Raw genomic sequence first — 23,844 nt, 5'->3', positions numbered from 1 at the left:
CATCCATGAGATGGGCACTGGTTGGCTTAGCCAAATATACTAAACTCCTATTGGTTTGGAGGTAGCCATGGAATCTCAACAGTCCAATCAGTGCTGATCTTGGGCTCTGGCATGCAATCATGGTACCAAAGTTGTTTTAATTGCTTTTCCTCTCAGAACCAGAGGATAAAGATGGAAAGACAAGAACTGCTGGGGCCATTTTGCTGCTAGGATGGAAAGAGCTCAAGGAGGAAGCCAATGTGAAGAGAAGTGTGCAGCTAAGTGGATCCCAGTCTGAGGTGAGCTATCTCTGAGGTTTGCCTCATCACCGAATTTCAATTTATAAAAGCTAATAGATCCCTTCATTGCTTATGGTGATTTGAGCAAACTCTTCTGTTTCTTGCACCAGAGAATTCATAACTGATACAGAAATTTCGTTCCAGGAGTGGGGTACAGTAAAATACAAACCCTAAAATGTGGATTTGGCCGAGCAGAGGTGATGAGGTAAGCAGCAGTGACCTGTTGAGAGTCAGGCCTGAACCTACAAGGCACATAAGGGGAAATAGTAGGAAATATCCAGGGTTTTTGATTACAGAAAGGTCCTACAATAAAGAAAAATCTGACGTGTCACCTGAGTGGCTCAGTTGGGTGAGAGTCTGACTCTTGATTTTGGCTCAGGTCATGATCCCAGGGTCGTGGGATTGAACCCAGCATTGGGCTCTGTGCTGAGTGTCGAGCCTACTTAAGATTCTCTCTCCCTCTCTCTCTTTCTCTCTCTCTCCCTCTACCCCTCTCCCCTGCTTGCATGCCCACTCACTCTCTCTCTCCCCCTCTAAAAATAAATAAATAAATAACGTAATAAAAAATAAAGAAATGACCTTAAGATGAAGTGACCCATCTGAAGGCAGAGAAGGAAGGGTATATGATTTTGCTTAGAAATTCCCTTTTTGGGTATGGCCTGAAATCAAGATGACTAAAATCTAGCAGCGTTGCAAAGACCAAATACTCTACTCCAAGTGAAGTAAAGATAGGAGGTAAGACTAGGGCAAAAGACAAGCCTGACTCTTTAGACCACTCCCCAAAGCTTCCTACAAAACAGTATTCACCTGACAAGGCAAATAAGAGCAGCTATGATGGAACAAATCATTCCACCGCAAGTTATGGTCAGAAACTGTCCAGAAGCAGAAGCCAACCCAAAAGTAGCAGCCATTACACTAAGGCTTTAGGGGATGGTCATACAACAAAGGCTTATTGTTAGACAGTCTAAAGTCCTAGACTTAAATACAATGACTAGAGGCAGGCTGTCTGTTTATGGTTCTTAGCCTATGTCAAAATCTCTTGACGATAACTAAGTTTGTAAAGGAGTTATATTGCCAAAGAAATCCCAATCCTGGACAACCACAGTCCATGACTGTTCAACTCCTAAGACACTCTCAGGCTCTTTGAAGTTACACACAGAAAAGGGGATGCTAAAATTATGTAGCTCCTAGAAAGGGAAACATCTCTAGCTATTTCAGTGAACAAAAAGCCTCCAGGAGAAGAAAACCAGAGGCTGCCAAATTGATTAATCTCTTCCTCTACTGTCAGAGCATTTTCAGACGATGAGGCTGAGAAGAAAAAAGCAAACCCTTTGTACAGCATTTCTAAGCCAGAGTTCTGAGATTCACCCTGATTAGACAATTTAAGTCATGTTCACCTTCAAGTCACATAGTCACCCCAGGAGAATTATGTCTTATGTGTATTGTTGTTCAGGATGTGTCTGTGTTCATGTGTGGGTATGTTTTCCCAATTCTCCTCTTTTATAATAGAGATTTCTTCCACTGTGGTCATCCCTGGTCTTTCTCTGCTGTTATGTACTGGATTTGTTGGTGATTGATAAATCTGTCTTACGCATGCTTTAACCAACCATGAAGAGCGACATCCAGACTGAAAGAAGTCCTGGACTTGGAACTGGATGCAGTAATGAATGATACTTGGATTGTCTATTTTGGGGGATGGAATGATTGTACTTTACGTAGATGTGGATGGACGCTTTTAAAAATGCATGTGTGGGAAGATAGATGTATATAGGTGTTGTGTAGTAAAAAGGGTAGACTGTCTAAAACCACCTGACATGTAAACTAGGATTGAGCAAATAATTTAAAATGGTATGGAAAATGAGAGCCAAGCTTCTCACGGTCAGGGAAAGGAGTTATAAATAAGGAAAAGGGGAAGGCTAGAATGAACTTGGTCACGTTGGAATCAAATTGGAGGTCATCACCATGAACTTGTAATTTTTAATATGTAGATGCATTGACAATAGACCGAGATATCTATCTGCAGAGAAAGCCTAGAAGCCATGACACTCAGTACCAATGGGCACACTAATTGCCCAGATCTTGGTTTCTGGTTACCATTCTCTAACGGAAATTACTAGGGTTCCTTGGAGAAATGGCTGGTTCTAGGTCTGAGGCGGAGAAAATGCAGGATGGGCATGCAGTGTCTTGTGCTGCCAGAAGTAAGGAAGTACGAAAACAGAAACGATGGGGATATGTCAAAAGGATATAGGAGCCTACTTGAAGGGGTACCTAGTGATCAAATCTGGGACAACTTGAACAACAAAATAAATAATGCTAAGAATAGATTATAACCCATAGAATAAAATGAGAATCCACAAACTATACTTACATATACAAACAAATGAGAGAGAAGAAAAGTAAATAGAATTCCACTAATAAACATAGAAAGAGTAATGAAATTAGAAAATCACCATTTGGGGGCGCCTGGGTGGCTCAGTTGGTTAAGCGTCCAACTTTGGCTCAGGTCATGATCTCGCGGTCCGTGAGTTTGAGCCCCACGTTCGGGCTCTGTGCTGACAGCTCAGGGTCCAGAGCCTGTTTCAGATTCTGTGTTTCCCTCTCTCTCTGACCCTCCCCCATTCATGCTCTGTCTTTCTCTGTCTCAAGAATAAATAAACATTAAAAAAAAATTAAAAAAAAAAAAGAAAATCACCATTTGGCAAACACCACAGTAGTAATTGTTTCAGACATAAGTCATTAATAAATGCTAACATTAGTAAACAGAAGTATGAGGAATAGGATATTTACATAATGTCAAAGTATCTTCCCAAAAGCTTATGATTAATTCCAATGGGAAAAATAGTAAGCTTATAATAGAGAAACATGACAAGCCCCAGCTTCATTTAGTGATTTAATTTTCCTTACTGTAATGGTCCAAGTCACTATCATATGTCTCTGATTAGAACACACTCAGATAGGGGCGCCTGGGTGGCTCAGTCGGTTAAGCGGACGACTTCGGTTCAGGTCATGAGTTCGAGCCCCATGTTGGGCTCTGTGCTGACAGCTCAGAGCCTGGAGCCTGTTTCGGATTCTGTGTCTCCCTCTCTCTCTGATCCTCCCCCATTCATGCTCTGTCTCTCTCTGTCTCAAAAATAAATAAACGTTAAAAAAAATTAAAAAAAAAAAAAGAACACACTCAGATAGATACAGCATCACTCTGTGTTATTTGTTCCAAAAAAATATAAACTGAATTTAAATCATGAGCAACCATCAGATGAATCCAAACTGAGGGCCATTCTATAAAATAATTGACCAGCACTCTTTAAAAATGTCAAGATCATGAAAGGCAATGAAAGACAAAGAGAAACTATGCCAGATTAAAGGAAACCAAGGAGACACAATAACCAAATGCAAAGTGTGATCCTGGATTAGGTCTTGAACCTGAAAGAAAGAAAGAGACAGAGAGAGAGAGAGAGAGAGAGAGAAAGGAAGGAAGCAAGGAAGGAAGAAAAGAAAGAAGGAAAAGAAAGAAAGAAAGAAAGAAAGAAAGAAAGAAAGAAAGAAAGAAAGAAGAAAAGAAAGACATTAGTGGAACAGTCGGTGATATTCAAATAAGGTCTGTAGATTAATAACAGTATTGTAGTAAACTTCCTGATATTGATCTTTGTACAGAAGTTATGTTGGATGTTAACATCTGGAGAGCCTGGGTAAAGAACATACAGGAAGTCTTTGTACTAAACTTATAACATACTTGCACATGAAATCACTTCAAAATGAAAAGTTTAACACTCTTTAAATTACATTTTAAAACTTGAAAAAATTCCTCAGCCTTTAAAATGTTTCCACGGTCCCCACTTCTTTAAAATCTTTCCTGATCCCTTAACTATCATAGTTTCATACTTATGTTCTTGTCTATATCCTAATAGTTTCTGTTATGACTCAGAGGCCCGTAGACCAGCAGCCTGTCAGCTAAATTGGGCTCCAATCCTTTTAGGTTTGACCGGCACAAAAATCTTCTCATCCCTGAAAATTTGATTTGTCACAGCTCCCAACTACTCTTTATTGTCTCAGACATCAGGCTAGCTCTATTCATTTATTCATTTAGATTCTGTTTTTTCTTTTTTCTTTTTTTTTTTTTTAGTAGTAGTAGTTTAAACATTTCTACCAAAATCTTGAAGTTTTGTGTAACAAATTAAGCAAAAATATATTTTCATAGATAACTTGACTTCAGGCTGTTTGAATAATCACGTTTGCTGATTCATTGGGTCTGAGTTAATGTTCGCCTGACTTTTATTACATGATGAAAATAAATGCTATTTCATTTTTGACTCAGAAATAGCCATTAGTCACCAAATTCTGAACACTGCTCTTTGAGTTTAATGGCAGTTTAGATCAATCGCCAAATACATGAAAATGAGGAGGTTCAGAGAGATTTTGCATTTATTACTCATTTCTCAGAAACCTGATGGATTCTTGATTTAGAGATTACATCATCTCTTCCAGAGTCTTCCTCCACCCCATAATCCAATCACCTGGGACGTTTTTAAAGTACTGATGTTTAGATGCTACTCTCAGAGATTCAGACTGAATTCTTGTGCAGTAGGACATAGAATTTCTTTTTCTTTCTTTCTTTTTCTGGGTTTCCCAGGTGATTCTAATGTCTTGAGAACCACTTGTTCTCAACCACTGATCTTGTTTTGAGAACTACTGATCTTGTTTTGAGAACTACTGATCTTCCATGGTTGTGTTTGAGGGGAGCGAGGACCTGTTGTCCTAGGGAAAGGGTATTCTAGAACTTTGGTAACTTGACAGAGTTTACCCCTTTCAATACTCCTTCATATGTAGGGCAGCTCACTGAGAAGAAAGTATACATTAACATGTCCTGGGGAGCTTGTTAAGCATGCAGATTCCAGGGTCACACCCTCACATATTCTGATTCAGTGTTTACTGCACACCACACGAATTAGCTGTTAGCTGCTCCATTGAAAGAAGACCTAGAACTCTCTGGGTTCAAAGCTTTATTTCTGAATTGACTTGTTCTGACCCATTCATTTCTCCCACTACTTTGCTTCTTCTTAATCCCACCAACTTCCAAAAGTACTGCTCATCCTCCAGTTTTCATCTTCACTTTTCCCATTATTAGACTTAACTTCTGGCACTTTCTTCTTCTTGGCCCCTCATTAACCATCGTTATGGCCTCCCCCTGTGAATCTGCATTAGTTTGTCTTGGGAAACTGCCCACACATGTAGGCCTGTTCTTCCCGGAGATTTCTCTGCTTCAGAGTCACCTCTCCCACCTTCCATAAGCTAGATTTGCCCCTATTTGAGTTTCGCTGTATCTGCTGGTTAAAAAGCCACCTTAAAACTTGATGGCTTAACACCACTACCATAATTCTATAGGATAGCTGGATGTTTCTTCTAGTCTGGACCAGCTGGGCCAGAGTGGGACTCATTCTCATCTTTGAGACCTCACCTGGAATGTCTCACGTGGGACAGCTTGAGGCCTGTCTCCCCGTGATCTCTCATTCTCCACTAGGTCTCTGGGCTTCTCTGTATGGCAGTGGAAGGCCTCCATGGAAAGAGCAAGAAAGGGCAAGCCCCACTAAGCAAGTGTTTCTTCAAGCCTCTGCTTGCATTACCTCTGTTTGTGTCCCACAGACCAAAGTAAGTCACACGGCCAAGCCCAGAGTCAATATGGGAAGTGGCTACCTAAAGGCATGAATCACTGGTGCCCACTACTCCAAAAGTAGACCACAACGTTTTTCCTAATTCCAATTATTCATTCTCCTGTCATGTGCAAAATATACTCCCTCCCTCTGAGCACCCCTACAAATCTCATTTACCTGTAGCATTAGGCTCCAAGGCCCGAGTCCTGTGATTTCTATCAAGTCCAAATGAGGGTGAATTCCTTGGCTGTGGTTCCTTTGGATTCAGAAACCTGTAAGTGGAAGAGACAAATTACATGCTCTGCGAACACTCAACAAACAATGAAAGATAGGGCCAGGACAATTGCAGTAAATACTTCCCTTCAAAACGGGAATTAAGGGAAGATACACAGCAGGCACAGAATTCATAAGAATTCTGGAATCCCGCCAGGCACATGTTGCCAGGTCTTTCTGTTCTGAGAGCAGGACCCAGTCCTGTCCCTGGGAGTCCCTTCCTGATCCATTATTCCCCATCGTTTTTGGTGTCTCCATCCTGGTTCTTGGCTTTGCCTTCCTCTTTTGCTTAAGAAATAGTCTGTGTTGGCTTCTGAGTAGCTTTCTGAGACAACTTCTTACTAAACAAAACAAAAACAAAAACAAAAAAGATTGGGGGCCCCCAAAGACCATTTTGCAGTTTGTGAAATTTTAGCTCTTTTACTCCAAGCTGGCTATATATTTTGTTGTTGTAGTTTGTTTGCTTTTAATTAAGAGTTTATTTTTTTTTTTTATAATTGTTTTGGGTTCACAGCAAAATTGAGGGGAAAGTACAGAAATTTCTCATCAACCCTCTTCCTCTACACATGCACAGCCCTTCTGTTGTCAACATCCTCCACCAGAGTAGTACATGTGTTACTACTGATGAACCTGCATTGACACATCATAATCATCCAAGGTCCATAGTTTACGTTATGGTTCAGTCTCAATGTTGCACATTCTCTGGTTTGGGGCAAATGTATAACGATACATACCATCATTATAGGCTCAGACAGAGTATTTTCAGCTCCCTGAAGAATCTCTGTGTTTTGCCTATTCATCCCCACCAAACCCTGGCAACCACTGATCTGTTTATTGTCATCTTAGATTTTCCAGAATGTATCGTCTCTTTTTTCAGTACAACTCTCTTTAAAATGCTGTACGTGTTCTATTATTGTCACTTCAGTTGACTACATGCTCCAAAACCACATCCATAAATTCTTTTTGAGACTGGCGTCTCTCTTCTTTGGGCATGTCTGGCTGCTGTGAAGCAATCCCACTAAGATTGTTAGAAGTTCTTTTGTCTACCTGAGATGTTCCCCTGGAAACCATCTTGTAAAACCCGAAACTCAAAATTCAAGAACAAATAAGTTTCAAAACAAAACAAAAGAATAGGAAGGGATTGTTTCTGCAAGGGTAGCAACATAGAAAAAGACCAGGAATTTGCAAGGAACGGATCTGGGACATACAGTTCTCACTGGACACTGTAGAGAGAGATAAGTTGAACCTGTTTAAAGGCACAGGACTGGGAAAACGGCCACAATTTGGCAGCTGTTGTCCTAACGTTCATTCGGTTTCCTGAAGTATTTTTTTATGTAAGATATTGTATGTTTTCAAGTTATTGCATGGTATTTGTCATATATTATTTTAAATGGCTGGATGGTTCTCCATCAAATTAGTATGTCATCCTTTACCATTTCCCTGTAGCATCTTATTTGGGCAGTTTGAGTTTTCTGCTATTAAAATAGCTCTGCTGTCATCATTTTTATACATTTTTACCTTTTAAAAACAGTTTTTAAGTTTATTTATTTTGAGGAGAAGAGAACATGAGCAGGGTAGAGGCAAAGAGAGAGGGGAGAGAGAGAACCCCAAGCGGGCTCCACACTGTCAACACAGAGCCCAATTTGGGGCTCGAACTCATGAACTGTGAGATTGTGACCTGTGCCAAAATCAAGTCAGAGGCTTAACCAACTGAGCCACCCAGGTGCCCCTATACATTTTTTACTTTTGAGTTAATTGATTGTGATGCATTTTCCAACCTTTTAGGAATTGGACCACTGGGTAGTGGTATAAAAACATATCTGAAGTGGCCATTGTTTTCTAGAAGAATTGTACCAGTTTATTACACTGTCATTAGCTTACTTGTTTCCCCGAAGACTTATTATCATTTTTATCGGTTTTCTTTTTTTTTTAGAATTTAGCAGACAAAATGGCATCTCATGTCTTTAATTTCTATTTCTTTAACTTCTAAGTAGACAAGCATCTTTCCTTTTGTTAAATTACTCGAACTAATCTGTGTGTGTGTGTGTGTTGTGTCCTCCAACTGTAGAGTGTAAAATTAACGTTAAGTTTGGCTGAAGACAAAAACAAAAACAATTTGGAACAATAGAAAATTTAACAGTGGCTTTTTTCTTACCCACATGACAGAAGTCCGGGGGCAGACCAGTGCTGCCTGGCTCTCCAAGCTGTCAGGGACCGGGGCTCAGTAGATCTTACTGCTCTGCATTCCTCAGGATGAGCTCTTACCACATGATTTGCATTCCCGTTGGCAGGAAGGAGATGGGGGTGGGGTGGGATAAGCCACTTTCCTTGAAGGACATTTTCTAGAAGGTGCACACCACTCCTGTGTATATTGCATTGGTCAGCACTTAGTTTTATTTCTAAGGAAGACAGAGGGACAAGAGCTATCGTGTTGACCAGCAGCCTCTGCCACACACGGCAAATGTCCACCTCCACCATCTGGGCTGAGTGAGTTACAGCTCTGGGGGGCAGAGAGGGTGTAGTTCAGCAGGAGGAGGAAACGTGGGAAGAGTCCCAGGACTCAGGCTGGCCCGGAGATGGCTGTGTGGGGGTGCGAAGATGCCACGCGTGGGAAGTCGGGTTCTGTGTGGTCCCGGCCCCTTCCCAGGCTGAAGTCTTAGCCTTCTCTAATGGACCTTTCAAATGGACCCCAGATTCCATCATTTTTCAGGGTCCTGCTCACATCTCAACTCCTCCAGCAGCTTTCCCTAACCAGCCCAAGAACTTAGTACTCATTTGAACTGAGACACCAAGACAGGTCTTGTTATCATCTCTGTATGTGTAGTTGACTCAAAGGGATTACAAATTTATGAAGAGTAGGCAGAGCACCTTATGTTTTTCAGTGGCCAGCACCCTCTACCTATCTACCCTTCCACATTTTCTTTATCTCAGTTTAGGAATCCCTACTCTCAAATATCCTGTTTTTAGGGAATCAAGGTTCCTAAATTTGGTGAACACAGTTTGCTCAAAAATTTATCCGGTGCCTATTTACACAGTCGGCTTTCATGTTCTTCTAGTTGGTAAACAAACTATACGGCACTAGGATAAGAACATTTGGAACTTCATCATATGATGTTTTGTTTGGTTGTGTTGTGTTGATTCCACAGATCTGCTTGAGAGATAGAGCAGAGTTATCAAAGAATATATTCCTGAAAATCGCTGCATGTGGCTTGAAGCTGTATATCAGGGAAATGTTAAGTGTATGACAAATTGGAGGATGGTGTGTGGTAATCAAGATGTAACCGTCTGTTTCATAAAAGGGGCATATGCACTCTTTTAGTCACAAATTTGTAATATGTATCGAGCGCCTGCTACCTACAAGGCACTATGTCACGTAACGTGGGGTCAGATCTATGGGGAACTCAGGATGAATCAGACCAGGATTCTGCTCTCAAGAAGTTTTTCACTTTGTAGGTGAAACACACACATGTAAGTGTAACTTTGTGCTTTGGCTTTTTTTGTTTTGTTTTTGTGAGTGAGAGAGAAAGAAAGAAAGAAAGAAAGAAAGAAAGAAAGAAAGAAAGAGGGAGGGGCAGAGGGAGAGGGAGAAAGAATCTTAAGCAGGCTCTACGCAGCATGGAGCCCAATGTGGGACTCAATCTCATGACCATGAGATCATGACCTGAGGGGAAATCAAGAGTCAGACACTTAACCCACTGATCCACCCAGGCGCCCCTACATGTAACCTTTTAATTATCCCTTGACCTGTTGAAGTGTGGAAGCGACCCCATGTACAGACAGAAAACCTGTATCAAGCACAAACAGGCAAGAGTAGAGTGGCTCAAAGTAGCCCTTGACTCTGCCCTGGGGATACCTGTCAGTCTGTGATCAGTTACCTCAGATGGGGCCCAAGAATACTCCTGCCCTCTTTCTGGGTTCCTCTTCCAGAGTCTTTTTTTTTTTTTTTTTTGCTTTTTCCCCCTCTGCCCTCCCTCTGGGCCCTTCTACTTTGGTTTCTGCTTGTACTGAGGCATAGGCATGGAAAAACATCTTTCCTGGTCTAGCTTCAGAGTGTATCATTCATTCATTCAACAACCATCTGACCGAATATTTTCTTAAAAATCTTTAACTTCCTCTTGCCAATATGGACAAATAGCATTACCCCAGTGTGTTATTGTGCTAATAGAGATTCTGCCTTTCTTACCAAGAATCATCTACATTATCTGCTTTAAAAAAAATGTTTTTTAATCTTTATTTTTGAGAGAGAGAGAGAGAGAGAGAGGCAGACTGCAGGCAGGGGAGGGACAGAGAGAGAGGGAGAGACAGAATCAGAAGCAGGCTCCAAACTGTCAGCACAGAGCCCGACACAGGGCTTGAACCCATGAACTGTGAGATCATGACCTGAACCGAAGTCAGATGCTTAACCAGCTGAGCCACCCGGGTGCCCCTACATTATCTGCTTTTAGATCCTACCTTGATATGAAACAGAGCTCTAAGGAGACAAAGTTTGGTTGGGGAGAACCCTTTCCTCCCACGGGGAAGCAATGGGGTCATAAGGAGGAGCAGAAAGTAAGATAGGGATAGATGTCAAGATCAAGAGCACAGTATAAACCCAGGTAGGGTGGCAGGCATCCTTGGGGTGGGGGCGGAATTTGCATGGGTGTATAGGGCTGAAATTCAGGAGGTGTTGATAATGTCTCTTGTTAGGTGCTACTCGTCACGTTAATTATTGTGTGTTTTGGCTCTTACCATTTGAGAAGGGGTAGAAGTAAAAGGTATGAAAGGTGGGAGAGGCTTGTTGAGGGCCTAGGCTAGGAAGCTGAAAGGCAGTGTGGAGCCAAGAACAAGTGTGGCCTTGGAATCAGGTAAAAGGAGCACCCGAGTTCACATTTCCTCTCTATCAGGTATTGACTGTGTGGGTTTGGGCAAACTACTGATTTCTCATGTGTAAAATGAGGATAATAGTAGTAACATCATACCTAATACACAGGAATGTCTTGCTTCTCCCCAGAAGTCACTAAACATTTGAAGCAGACCGTGCTGTAATACGTACGGCTAATGGCCTTCTGACTCAGGCTACACACTGCAGCTGGACAAAACTCTAAATGAATGAATTCTTATTTTATAGCTACACAAGTATTCAATAGATCACTCATCTGGATTCAGTGATCCACTTCTAGAAAGTTCTTGACGGCTCTTGGGTTGTCCGGCTGAGGCTGGAAGAAGGAGGAACCCCTGGATTTCTGAGTCCAGGAAACCGCAGGGGATGCAGGTGCTTGGGCATTCCTCTTCAGCAGTTACCACCGAGAGAGGCCCCTCAGCCTAAAAATACCTGCCAGGGAGCCGGGTGGGGAAGGGAAGAAACCGTGTGGAAGGCACTATTGGAGGGGTTCCAGAAAAAAGACGACAGGATGCGCAGGAAATCCTGTTTTGCTTAGAGATGTGGCCTAAGGCCAGTTCTTTTCCCTCTCCCTTCATCCAGGAAGATAGAACTCAAAATTAGGAGTCACCACCTTCCTCCTGCCCCCGTTCTCAGTCCTGTTCTTCTGCTCTGCCGTGGCACTCCTCCAGTGACAGGAACGGTGCAGGGAGAGGAGGGGCAATGGGGACACCAGCAGGGTTCTTAGGTTCTCTTGTTCAGCCGCTCACTCACTGAGGTATCTAGCACCCTCTGATTCTGCTCTTATATCACAACCACCTTTGAGAAACCCCATCTCACCCTCCTATGTCACTCCCTCCAGAAACTGGGCTTCTGGGAGCCTTCTGAGCTAGGGGCCCACGGTTGAGTCTGTCTAGCAAATCGAGGTTATATTTGCATTTCTGGTGGGTGTCTTAGGCATTTGCAGCTTACTGTGTCTAGAAACGCCGAGATACTGCAGAGTGTCCAGGAGGTGAGGAAGGAGAAGGGAAAAACACAGGACATAGGAAGATAGGCACATCCTCACTTATGTCACCCACCAGAGGCAAGGCCTTTAGAAATCATCTCCCTATGGATTGCAGGTTAGTATGTCAGCTCATCAGCAGGTACCTCTTACTGTGCAACAGTCAGAAACCACGACCCCAAGTCCCTGGGAGTGGCCACTGTGTCCGGAAGATTGAGGGAAGGGAGGGGAGAAGAAATGAGCAACTGGAACTTGCAGGAGAACATCTTGCTGGCTTGCCGATGGGGGCTTTAGATCTTTGGCTTTAGATCGTTGGCTTGAACGAAATGGATATCGGGGTGGGTGCAGGCAGGGGAATATGATGGACAGAGCACCCCAGAACAACCGCCATTGGGAGCACTCAAAGCTCCATCAAGGAGTACGTGGATGTGGGTAATTTCAGTAGAATCGATTTCCAGATCCTGGTTTCCATATGTGCTTTTCCCTAAAACTGATGTCCTTGGGGGTACATTCGAGGTGTCAGGCTGATTCTCTCCCCGCAATCCCCCTTTTGCAGAAGCCCCCAGGGGACCTCTTTCTCTCATGCTGCATTTTGCTAGGTGGAGACCCTCCAGTGCGCCAAATAAAGGATCAACTTGAAATATTGGTGTCCGAGTCTCTAGTACATACTAGGGATTGATTTCAAGTAGGAGGAGGCGAAAGACTAAGATTATAGCTTCAAGTTAAAGTAAATTATATGAGGTAGTTTCTTAATCATTTGCTCCAATGCATGGGAAAACAATCTTCTTTAGCTTTTACCCAGAAGATTATTGTGTATTGTGAACTAATATGCATTTTTAATTTGGGTACAAGTCTCCTGCTTGCTTCAGCTTTTCTGTATATTTAGTGGCCCTATTAATAGCTTCTCTTCTTTTTGCTGGCAATTTCCACGGAATATTGTCTTACTCTAGCAATAAGCAATATTCATCCAAAATACAAAAACTAATCTTTAAAAAAAGACTAGTTCCCTTTTTTATGCTTGATGATTATTTAAAAACTGTATATGGTAGTTATTTTATTTTACCCAATTATTTACTAATATAAATTGCAATGACAAATCGATCTATAGTATTGAGTAACATGTAGATTCTTATGGTGACAGGAAATTTTAACTTTTTCAATTTTGAATTAATAAATATAACAAATAATCTAGGAAATTTTAATATGTAAAATTTTAACTTATGTACATATTTTATAACCAAGGATTATGGTATGGTGACCAATATAAGATTTTCAAGCTTAAAAGCTTATCCTACTAAGATAAAGTTGTGTGGGTCACATAGTTGAAAATACGAGTGCAAGGAGGCATCATAAATGATGGAAAATTTATGGCTGTTAAAAAGAGCTGGTTCACGTGTCTTTTCAATAGATGAAGGTGGGTATTCAATACATTAAACGAGTGATTTAACAATTTGAAAAGTCAATGTGCCAGAAGCTAACATATTTCTTAATAACTTAAACTTGTGATACAAATTTTATATGTGATTTTTAAAATGTCTGAGGAGGATAGGGGCGCCTGGGTGGCTCAGTCGGTTAAGTGTCCTACTTCGGCTGAGGTCATGATCTCCCCAGTTCCTGAGTTTGAGACCCACATCGGGCTCTGTGCTGACACCTCAGAGCCTGGAGCATGCTTCAGATTGTCTGTCTGTCTGTCTGTCTGTCTCTCTCTCTCTCTGCCCTCCCCTGCTCCTGCTCTGTCTCTCTCTCCCTTTCAGAAATAAACATTAAAAAAAAATTTTTTTAAATAATAAATAATGTCTGAGAAGGATACATAGTTTTTCCCAAAATGTTAGGAGGTCCCAGAACAAAGCACTTTACAGCTCTCCGCCCTTGGTGGTGGGAGATGAGTGCAGAAACGGAAGGTGTGGAGAGGGGCAGCCGGCCCCCTTCACGATTTTGTCTGCAGGTGGGGCTGTGGCCCTCATCACTGGTGGGTCTCCTCTGCTGAGTTGTTGGTGACCGGCCCCTAAGGGAGTGTGAAGCTAACGGACCCTGAGCTGGAACACGACCCTCCAGCACGCTTGCTCAGATGTGCGCAGATGTGCGCAGGTGCTACCGGGGACCGAACTTGTGTACCCAACCGGGGTGTGCCGGGCCGTTCATTCTGCACTGGCCACGGCTCGACAACAGAAACCAGTGGGCAGGGGGATGCTGGCGGCAGGAGGCAGCTGATCAGACCCCTGGATCTGCCCGAGGGACTGGGTGGGAGTCCTTGATTATGCTCTTAGCCTGAGACTCGGAGAACCGGGGCTTCTCCACCCCGGGGGGCCCACCCTGTTGGTGGGGACCACTCGCCCCTCTCCCTGACCTCACCCACCATCCTAATGCTGCCTGCTCGGTCCCCTTCATCCTCTTCTCCTGTCGTCCCCCAGACTCTTGCCTCTTGCTTAGGGTGTCTGCCTGCAAAGGCAGTTTGGGCAGAAAGTTCACCGGGTTCCCTGGGTCTAAGGAAGCACCAGTCCCTTTAGAAGTCAGTTTTCCAGCAGCTCCAGAAGTTGCACTGTGCGCCAGTTCTCACAGGGGCATCTGCGTCGTGGCGCCTTGACTTGGGCTGGCCTGGCAGGAACGGGACAGGAGGGAGGGACGATCTGAGATGCTCCACTGGCAACAACAGGCAGGACGTGTGAAATGAAAGGAGTTCTCAGGAGGCCATGGTGGTGTGGTCCCAAGCAGTGAAGGCCAATGGGAGGGCATGAAGATGTCAAGTGGCATCTTCAGTTTGAAGTTAATAACTTCCAGTCTGTTCCTTTTTTTTTTAAGTTTATTTATTTATTTTGAGAGAGAGAGAGCATGTGAACTTGAGCAGGGGAGGGGCAGAGAGAGAGAATCCCAAGCAGGCTCCACGCTGTCAGCACAGAGCCCGCCTTGGGGCTCGATTTCACAAACTGCTGGTTCATGACCCTCCACTCAACCTACTGAGCCACCCAGATGCCCCTCAGTCTGCTCTTTTCTCTTCTTTTTTTTAAAATTTTTTTAAAGTTTATTTATTTCTGAGACAGAGAGAGACAGAGCATGAGTGGGGGAGGGGCAGAGAGAGAGTGGGAGACACAGAATCGGAAGCAGGCTCCAGGCTCTGAGCCATTAGCCCAGAGCCCGACGTGGGGCTCGAACTCACGGACCTCGAGATCATGACCTGAGTCAAAGTTGGCCGCTCAACCGACTGAGCCATCCAGGCACCCCTGTTCTTTTCTTAATGAAAGCTAATGTCACCATTCTGATGAGAGGGCATCAAAGTGGGGTGTAGTCCTCAAGGTGAGATGTGTGGTCCTGGAGGTCAAAACTACTTCCATAATGACATTAAGATTTTTTAAAATGTTTATTCTCTCCTAAGTGTATAGGGGAGGACCATAAGGTCTCTGGGTGGATCTGAAAATCAAACTGACAAAGACAGATGAACAGGAGAAAAGTGCACACGTTGTACTGAATTGTCCCACGTACACGGGAGCCTTCGTAAAAGAATGAAGACCCCATGAACCCGCCAACGCAGGCAGCTTTTATAGTCTTTAGACAAAGAAACAATACATTTGTGAAGATCTGTCAAAACAAAGAAGCTTGGGCTAGGGCTGGGAATGGTGAGGGAGTAACTGGAAAGGGAAGAGTGAGTTTAACAAGGTTTGTTTGCGGATTCCTCTGATGCCGTCTCAGGGCTGATGGGAGTCTGTCTTCAGCGAAGGAGAACATATGTCCTGCCTTCAGGCAGAGAAGGGAGAGCTTTTTCTGCCTTTACTGCTCCTAATTGTCTTCAGCTCAAAACAATCTTTATGTCAAAGAGGCACATCCTGGGGTGATATATTCTGGTTTCCTTCAAGAGTATCACGGAATTCTTTTAGGGAGATGACATCCTCACTCTGATGACAAGTAGAATGCGTGCTTCTGAATTCTTATGTTTTAAAGGTTTCCCAGTTTCAGTTTCTACTACAGTAAATATCAGTAAATATAATCCAATAGATACAACAAAAACTTTTGGGGGGTTCGGTACTTTTTAAGAGTGCTAAAGAGTTCCTGAGACCAAAAAGTTTGGGAATTGCTGCCTTAGATCTTCTGTTTCTGCCCTTGTTCTGTAGGTCTGGAGAAGGAGGTCCCGAAGAGAGGAGGAGATTCATTGCTTGAGGTCGCACAGAGCTCGAGGCAGAGTTGGGAAGAAAACTCTGTACCCACCATGTCACCCAGGTCCCTTTGCCGATTAACCACTGGCCACAGCACTGAAGCTCCCACGTTCCCTCACTTCCCTCCAGGTATGTGGGGCAGGGGTTTATCGGTCTCCTTTCCCTCCTGCCTCCTTGTCCACTACCCCTGGGGCGGAGGGGGTCTCTTAGTGTGAGAATGCAGGAAAACAACGCGACAGGAGGCCACTCATATAAGCCAGGTTGGCAAAGCAGGGCTTGCTGTGCTCTCCTCTGAAGGGTGTTAGCTTTCTCAGACGGTGCCAGGAGGAGATCATTCTGGGACAGGAAGATTGAAACAGCAGAGCAAGGCAGACTGGTCTGCAGCAGACTCCATTTTGGTTGAAAGGTGACCAGACAGGAATAGTCAAGATCTACTTTGCCTCATTCCAACTGTGACCCTAATCTGCTGTGACTAAGGTTACTGTCTTTCTGTTGATGGACTGCTCCTGTGGCCCGTTGAGACATTGTGAGACATAACAGTTGGGGTCCATGTAAAAGGAGCCTTAGAACTATCTAGTGCATTTGCTCATTCATGCGGTGGTGTTTGTTGAGTACCTGCCGTGTGCCTCATACAGGTCTGGGCTCTGGGGATACAATGTGATGAGACAGACATAGGTCCTTCTCTCATGGAGACCACCTCTTAGCAGGATGTCCACTCCCTCCTTTTCAGATGCCTGAGGCTCAGAGTGACTTGTCCAAAGTCATACAGTCAGGTGAGAAAAGAATTTGCTGAGTATGTACCACTGGTCCCCTGGAGGATAGAGCAGAAAGAGACAACCCAGCCGGTGCCACAAACAAACTTGTTAGAGAGATGAGACTTAAGCCCAAGATAGTATAAGGATTTAGGCAGCACAGGCTAGGTGAGTAGACAGTAATTATTTAATTGCTTTAGTTACTTAAGGGCAGTTTTTGTGCCAAAACAAATTAGTCAGGGGGGTTGTTTTTGTGTTTGTTGTTTGCTTCTTTAAAGTTCAATTTATTAAGGTACACATTTGAAACTCAAGTTCTTGATTTTAAATTCTGCTTATAAATAGATTAAGATTTGTACATCTAGAAAATCTGAAAAATCGTTTTTGAAGGCCTTAGATTAATATGTTGTATCACTTCCAAATGCAGTTAAACTACTTTAAATATTTTAGACTGTGTGTACAAATTTAATACATTTGATTTCCTTTTTAAGTAACTCAATTGCCTGATTTAACAAAACATCCTGAGTACTTGAATCAGCTCTTAAAGAATTAACAGGTCACAATCTTAAAAGTGTGGTGGTTAAAAGAAAAGCTTAAGTTTTCTTAGATGTTTCAATGCTATACAAACTTAGTGAGGTTTCTACTTGAAGTCAAAAGTCTAAATTAGTTATCCACCTGACATTCAGGATGAAATTTCAGCATTGATCTGTTTACAACTGCAATAGGCCAAATTATCCTAAGTTTTTCACATACCTAAAATACCAAACGTGCACAGATTCCTAAGGCAAAATATTAATGCTGTAGTTTTGATACTCTTAAACATTTCTATACTTGGTTTTACCTCTTTCTCAAATAAAAGGTATCAGGGGACAATTCAGATCATCCTGCTGTATTCTCGGAGTTTGGGGGGTTGCTTTCTCAGCTTGCTGGAGATTACACAGCAAGCAGAGATTTTGGTCTAGATACTGCCTCTATCCTCACCTGTTGCCCCCATTGTCAAGAACGCTCCTTGCGGTGTCCCCAGGCATGGCTTTCCCTTTCATGTTGGACAATGAGTGATCCTGCTGTTCAAAGAAACTTTCAGCTTGCCTTCAATTTGATTGGTCATTTGATTGAATTTTACTTTTCTTTGGATCTTAAGATATGTAAAAGTATTTTATGTCAAACACAGAACAGCCTTGAACTGGGAGATTCCTGCATTGTCTGATCACCCCTATTTTTAGAACCTCACAACTCCTAGGAGGATTAAGATGTCAATGTGTGTTCTACTGTGGGTAGTGAGTCACTTCCATCTGTGACATATGGACAGGACTACCTCTACCTCCCGGTCACATTTTAAGGGGCACCTGGGTGGTTTGGTTGGTTAAGTGTCCAACTTCAGGTCAGTCATGATCTCAGGGTTTGTGAGTTCAAGCCCCGCGTCAGGCTATGTGCTGACAGCTCAGAGCCTGGAGCCTGCTTCAGATTCTGTGTCTCCCTCTCTCTGTTTCTCCCTCTCTCTCTCTCTGTCTCTCTGTCTCTCTGTCTGTCTCTCTCTCTCTCTCTCTCTCTCTCTCTCTGTCTGTCTCTCTCTCAAAAATAAACATTTAAAAAAATTTTAAGTCACATTTTAAGTTGAGGCCCTGGCCTTCGAGCAATGTACGATTTGGCATTCTTTTCTCTTTCCAGAGCTCCTTAAAGAGGTACATTTCCTCAGATATACCTCTTGAAATCTCTCCTGCACCTGCCACAGGATGGCCAGTGTACCTGCAAGGGGTGTCACAGATATTGGAGGAATTGAATTGGAAATTATGGGAAACTGTGGACTTGAGTGGAAAGTTGAGGTAGAGTTGATTCAGTAGAGACACAGACTGAAGGTTAATCTTTGAAGAAGTCGAGCAGCACAGAGGGTGTAAACTGACAGAAAGGTAAGATCTAAGGAGACATCTGGTAGGTTGATGAGAATGAGAGAGTTCAGAGAAACATGATAATAAGAAATAAATGGAGCGAGCGCTGACCGTAGCCAGCCTCTCTCTTACATGTTGTGGATGTGTTGACTAACTCACTTCCTTCTCCCGGCATCCTTAGAGGGCAGATGCCATCATTATTGCCATTTTTCCAGAATGAGGAAAGAGCTGTACCAAAGAGCTTAAGTTGCATATTCTCGGACTGTGTGTGGGATGATTGAAGATCTTTCAGCATACGCTTCGGTGTGACCTGTGAAGAAGCAGCGGTGTCCCCCGAGCCCCCCTTCCCAGTCTTGCTGGCCGGGCCTGCCATCAGAGTTCGGTTCTGTCTGCCTGGAAGCTATCCTCTCATGCGAGGTGCTCGTCGGAGTGCTTGAGGATGGAGCAGGGCCAGGCCAAGCTTGCGAAACAGATTTAAGGCGAGGGTTTTGTGCCTGCTTGGCGATAGTGCTGCTTGTTTAGCAGAATTTGATCTCAGACTTGCTGCCATGGTAACGGGCACCTGTCACTGAGCTTGTGCAGGGCTGCTTTACCTCTGATCGCCAGAGATTGCTATTGTCTCCCAGAAGCCCTGACAATTGCCTAACTACCCCACAGCCGAGGGCAGCTTGAAACTGCCCCAGGTCACATGGCTGCTAGGTGGCAGTGCTCACATAAAAGATGTCAGCAAGGCACTGATCTTTCATTTTTTATTTACTTATTAAATAAAAGGTATTAGCTTGGCACACTGCCACTCTGTCAGAGGAGGTGCACACAGGCCAGCAGGGTCCTGGCGAGGGGGCAGGGCTTTTGGGCAAAGGGCAGAACTAGAGACAGTAGTTGTTTTAAGAGGAGAGATTCCTTCGAGTCAGGAAAGGGGGTGATGGCGTGAAGACCTAGAATTAGACACCTCTAATTCTAGAGGTGGAGGGAGGAGAAGCTTCTGCCTGGTGGCTCACGTTTCCTTGGTGAAGCGGAGATCCGGGACTTGGGTTGAAGTAAAGGGGGTGGGATTGGTAGAGGGCTTAAGTTCAGCGGCGACTGGACAAAGTGCCTTTTGTTTGCCCCGTTCACAGTCGTCTGGGAAGCAGGGCTATCCAGGACCAGGAGGGTAGAGCTTCTCTGAAGAGAAGCCTAGGAGGCTGAGCATAGATGGCCCTAGGGTCTAGGTAGAGCGTTTGTCCCAACCCCTGGCACCTATTAAGATGTCCAGGTCATTCAATAGGAGGCCAAGGATCCCTAACCCATCCTTCTCATGATCAGTGAGAAGAAGGACAAAGCACAGGCTGAGGGACCAAGTAGCCAGAGACACTTGCTCAGCAGGGCTCAGCGAGTCTGGAAGGGGAAGATGACGGGGCATTTTCCTGTCTCTTCGAAAGTGCATGGGAGTTTTGGATGCGCGTCTTGAATTTTAAGACTCCCTGAGGTCAAAGAGGAGGACAGTCAGTTCTGGAGGAGACGAAATGGCTTTGCCTTTTGTTTCTCTGCAAGAGCTGATGAATAATTCAAGGCAATGGTGAGGAAGTGGGCTCTGTAGGACAGGCCAGCTTGGAGCAGGTTCATCCTGGTGGGTTGCCGTGGGACTGAACTCTGTCTCCATCTTGTATGCTCCTCAGCCTCCCTGGCCCTGAGCCCACATGGCTCCCGTGGAGCCGTGCTCCTTTTCAGCCAAGGGGATGAATGTCTGCTACAGAAAGGCCCTGGAAGAACTTCAAAACTCAGGCAGAGACAAGCAGGCGTGAAGAGGCCAGCTGCCTTCCTCTCAGGCATTTGCTTTGTACTGCGAGGACCAATGAGGGGCACTGCTAAGGGATGGGGAGAGGTGAGAAAGTGGGTTGGCCTGCTGGGGAATCCCACAGGCCTGCTGGACCTTGCTCCTGCCTGCCCATGTGTGGCCACGGGCTTCTTTCTCTACTCAGCTGGAGACAGTCTGTCCGGGAGGGACAATATGCACCTTTTAAGTAGCCCTTCCCCCCAGGACTCACCTTTGATCTCAATTTGCTGGTTCCCGTTTAAAGGAGTAGATGTCAAGAGCCCTCCAATGCAGCAGATGCCCACCTCCAGCTGGAACTGAATTTACACACCAGTAAATCAGAGAGTTAATAATCAAACTGTCTGGATTTTGCCTTCAAATTCGGCCATCAGTGTATTCTTATTGTATCCTGTAACACCTAAAAATACCTTTGAGGCACTTTAAGTACACAAAACACCACACTGCTTGTCTTTGTAAGAGTGGCCGTGCAAAGGTCCTGGCACCAACGCCTGATTACCCAACGCAAGAGCCGGCTGCCGCCTTCCTCACCGCGTGGAAGACTTGAAGACTTGCCTAGGCAGCCACACGTGAAGGAAGAGAAAAGGGTGTCGTGCAAAATGATGGCATTTCTGGGTATCATGTTTTCTTTATGTAGGTATTCAGCTCTATGAAAGTGTGTTTAGCGACTCAGTCATAAACGAATTTGAGAACTTTTGGCAGTCAAACCAAGGTCTTGTATGGGACAAGGGAATGGATGTTGATCTCAGGAAACCCCTCATCAGTCTTCAGCAATGTTGCCCAAAATACAGAGGAAGGGAACCCCTGTGTGGGTGCAAATTCTCCTCCAGGACTCAACCTCCTGACTTAGAGGCACTCCCTGCAGTCAGTGTGGTCTGACCCCTTTTTGGTCTCCCAGGAAAAATTAGACATCTTCATTCGAACAGAAGTCCTCACTGTTTTGTAAAGTAGTGCTCCCCTCTCCAAATAAAAACATGGACCTGAGAGTAAAGGAATGGTGTCATGGTACTCTGAGTGTGTGTGTATACTGGGACGTGGGGGAGGGGCCCTGGGGGAGTCACTATAAACACAGAGCCATGAGAATCTGCTCATTCATTTAGCAAGCACAGATCGAGTGCCCACAGAATAGCTTGATGTAGGAATTAGATGAATTGAGACAATAGTAACAATGATAATAGAACACTTTCTATGACTAAACTCTATTCCAAGTGGCTATGATCTGAATATTTGTGCCCCGCCCCCATCAAATTCATGTATTGAAATCAAACCCCTAAGGTGCTGGTATTAAGAAGTGGGGCCATTGGGAAATGATTCGGTTGCTAGAGCAGAGCCCTTATAAATGGGATTAATGCCTATAAAAGATGCCAGAGAGTTCCCTTGTCCCTTCTGCCATGTAAGGGCACAGTGAGAAGACAGCCATCAGTGGGAAAGCTGACTCTCAGCAGACACAGAATCTGCCAGTGCCATAATCTTGGGCTTCCCAGCAGCCAGAACTGTGAGAAACCCATTTCTGTTGTCTTTAAGCCTCCCGGTTTGTGATATTTTTTATTATAGCAGGTGAAGAAAGTAAAGCACAAACCCTCCTATGTTTTGGGAAATGTGTAATTTGGTGAAGAAGAACACTGTATACCCAGTTACCAGAAAACACAGGAAGATATAATCAATATTATAAGGGGGGGGTGGGGAGAAACAAAGAAACTATGGAATTGCCCGGGAAGGAGATATAATTTCTGAACTTGGAGGCAGGAGGTGGGAAAGGCTTCCTGGAGAAGAGCATTCCTTCTCCTTTCTTGGTCCCATTTGTGAGCCAAAAGACAAGCTGTATTAAGTCTAATAAACCTAAGAATAGTTCTAGAGATTTAACTGCCCTGGTGTTTGGAATGAAATTAGATTAAACAAAGAACTGATGTTGGCATCTTCTGACTTGCCAGAAGTTCACGTCTACAGAGTCTTGTAAGGAGCCCACAGATGCTCCACTGCCTGCTGCTTCTGAGGCCACCTGCTCTTCTTTGAGTTTCAGCCTCCTTCGAGGTATAGAATCTCTCCGAAATAATCTCTTACTTGGGATTACTGATTTTATGTTTCATTTGAGTAGGAGTGTAGGAAAAAAAAGAGCTTTCTTATTTCTTTTCTCTGCAATAAACAATTTTCGACAATACTATTGGTTAAATAGTCATCTGTGATGTTACCTTTAGGATATAATCATCATTTATTATATTCCTTATTCCTTCTGTGGAGAAACCAACTTGTTTGTGATGAAAAGGAGCAAAAGGAATATTATTGCATAAATATAGAAGTTATTTCAAAAAAAATTGTTAACTATCTTTTTTTTGAGACATTGTTGGGGCAGAGAAGGCAAAGATGAGTTCTGGTCCTGAACATCGATCAGTTCAAAATATAAAAGGAGCAAAGCAAACACACACACACACACACACACACACACACACACACACACACACACAATGAGGCAGCTGCTAAAGAGAAGCTGCAGAGAAGGAAATGCCCCAGGGGGGTGGGGGGAACTTCACTGTTTCATTTCACTGCACACCTTCCTGTGCTGGTGCCCTGAACCCCTGGTAATCTGCATAAAAGAGACAGGGCAGTCATTTTGAGTTGTTTCTGTCCTATCCAGAGAATCTAGCCAGGTTAGGTAAAGTGACAGGCTAGGGCCAGGATTTTAGAACTTGTAAATATTCGGCTGCCTGTCTGTGAGCTGACCATGGTGACAGTTAGCCATAGGCCTTTGCAGATGAATTTCCCAAGGATTTTCAGATTAATGAGTCCGGAGAGCCTCCCGCAGGGGCAAGGAAGTCACATTATCAGATTACCAGAAAACAGGGGAATCTAAGGTTTTAAATGAATGATGGGACACCAGGAGTGACTGTCAGACTGGTTTCTCATAAACACTTCTGTTTCCAGGATGTGCAGGGAAATGGGGTGGCTTCAAGCATGTGTGACTTCAGGGAAGAGGGAGGTGGTTTTCCAAGTGTATCTTTGATCCCTTGCCCCTGTGTTTGCACATACACCCATGAACGCTCTTCGAGCCTGCAAAAGCCACCCCTCTGCAGTGGACATCCATCATGACATCTAACTGCTCAGCACTTCCCCAAGACCCCGTGTGGGTTTGAAATTTTCCTGATTTCTGATTCCAGTTCCCCAGGAAGGAGCAAGAAATCGTTCCCCAAATTCCTTTGCAG

General features: G+C 44.0%; 1 long non-coding RNA gene across 5 annotated transcripts in view; it reads left to right on the top strand.

Annotated features, from left to right (window-relative positions):
* The window catches only part of LOC109275829 (uncharacterized), a 233,007-nt gene that overhangs the window by 85,730 nt on the left and 123,433 nt on the right, over positions 1 to 23,844 (top strand). For 3 of the 5 annotated variants that reach the window (XR_002084395.2, XR_002084394.2, XR_002084397.2), the window contains exons 3-4: positions 157 to 278; positions 16,161 to 16,331. This is a non-coding gene — a long non-coding RNA (uncharacterized LOC109275829). Of the gene's footprint in view, positions 1 to 156; positions 279 to 16,160; positions 16,332 to 19,018; positions 21,639 to 23,844 lie in introns of those variants that run through there. The other 2 variants (XR_002084398.2, XR_002084396.2) reach the window with 2 other exon arrangements.

Source organism: Panthera pardus, unplaced genomic scaffold (assembly GCF_024362965.1).
Source record: "Panthera pardus isolate Hobbes unplaced genomic scaffold, ASM2436296v1 HiC_scaffold_2, whole genome shotgun sequence".
NCBI lineage: Eukaryota > Metazoa > Chordata > Mammalia > Carnivora > Felidae > Panthera > Panthera pardus.
This window is presented reverse-complemented; position numbering and strand designations above follow the sequence as displayed.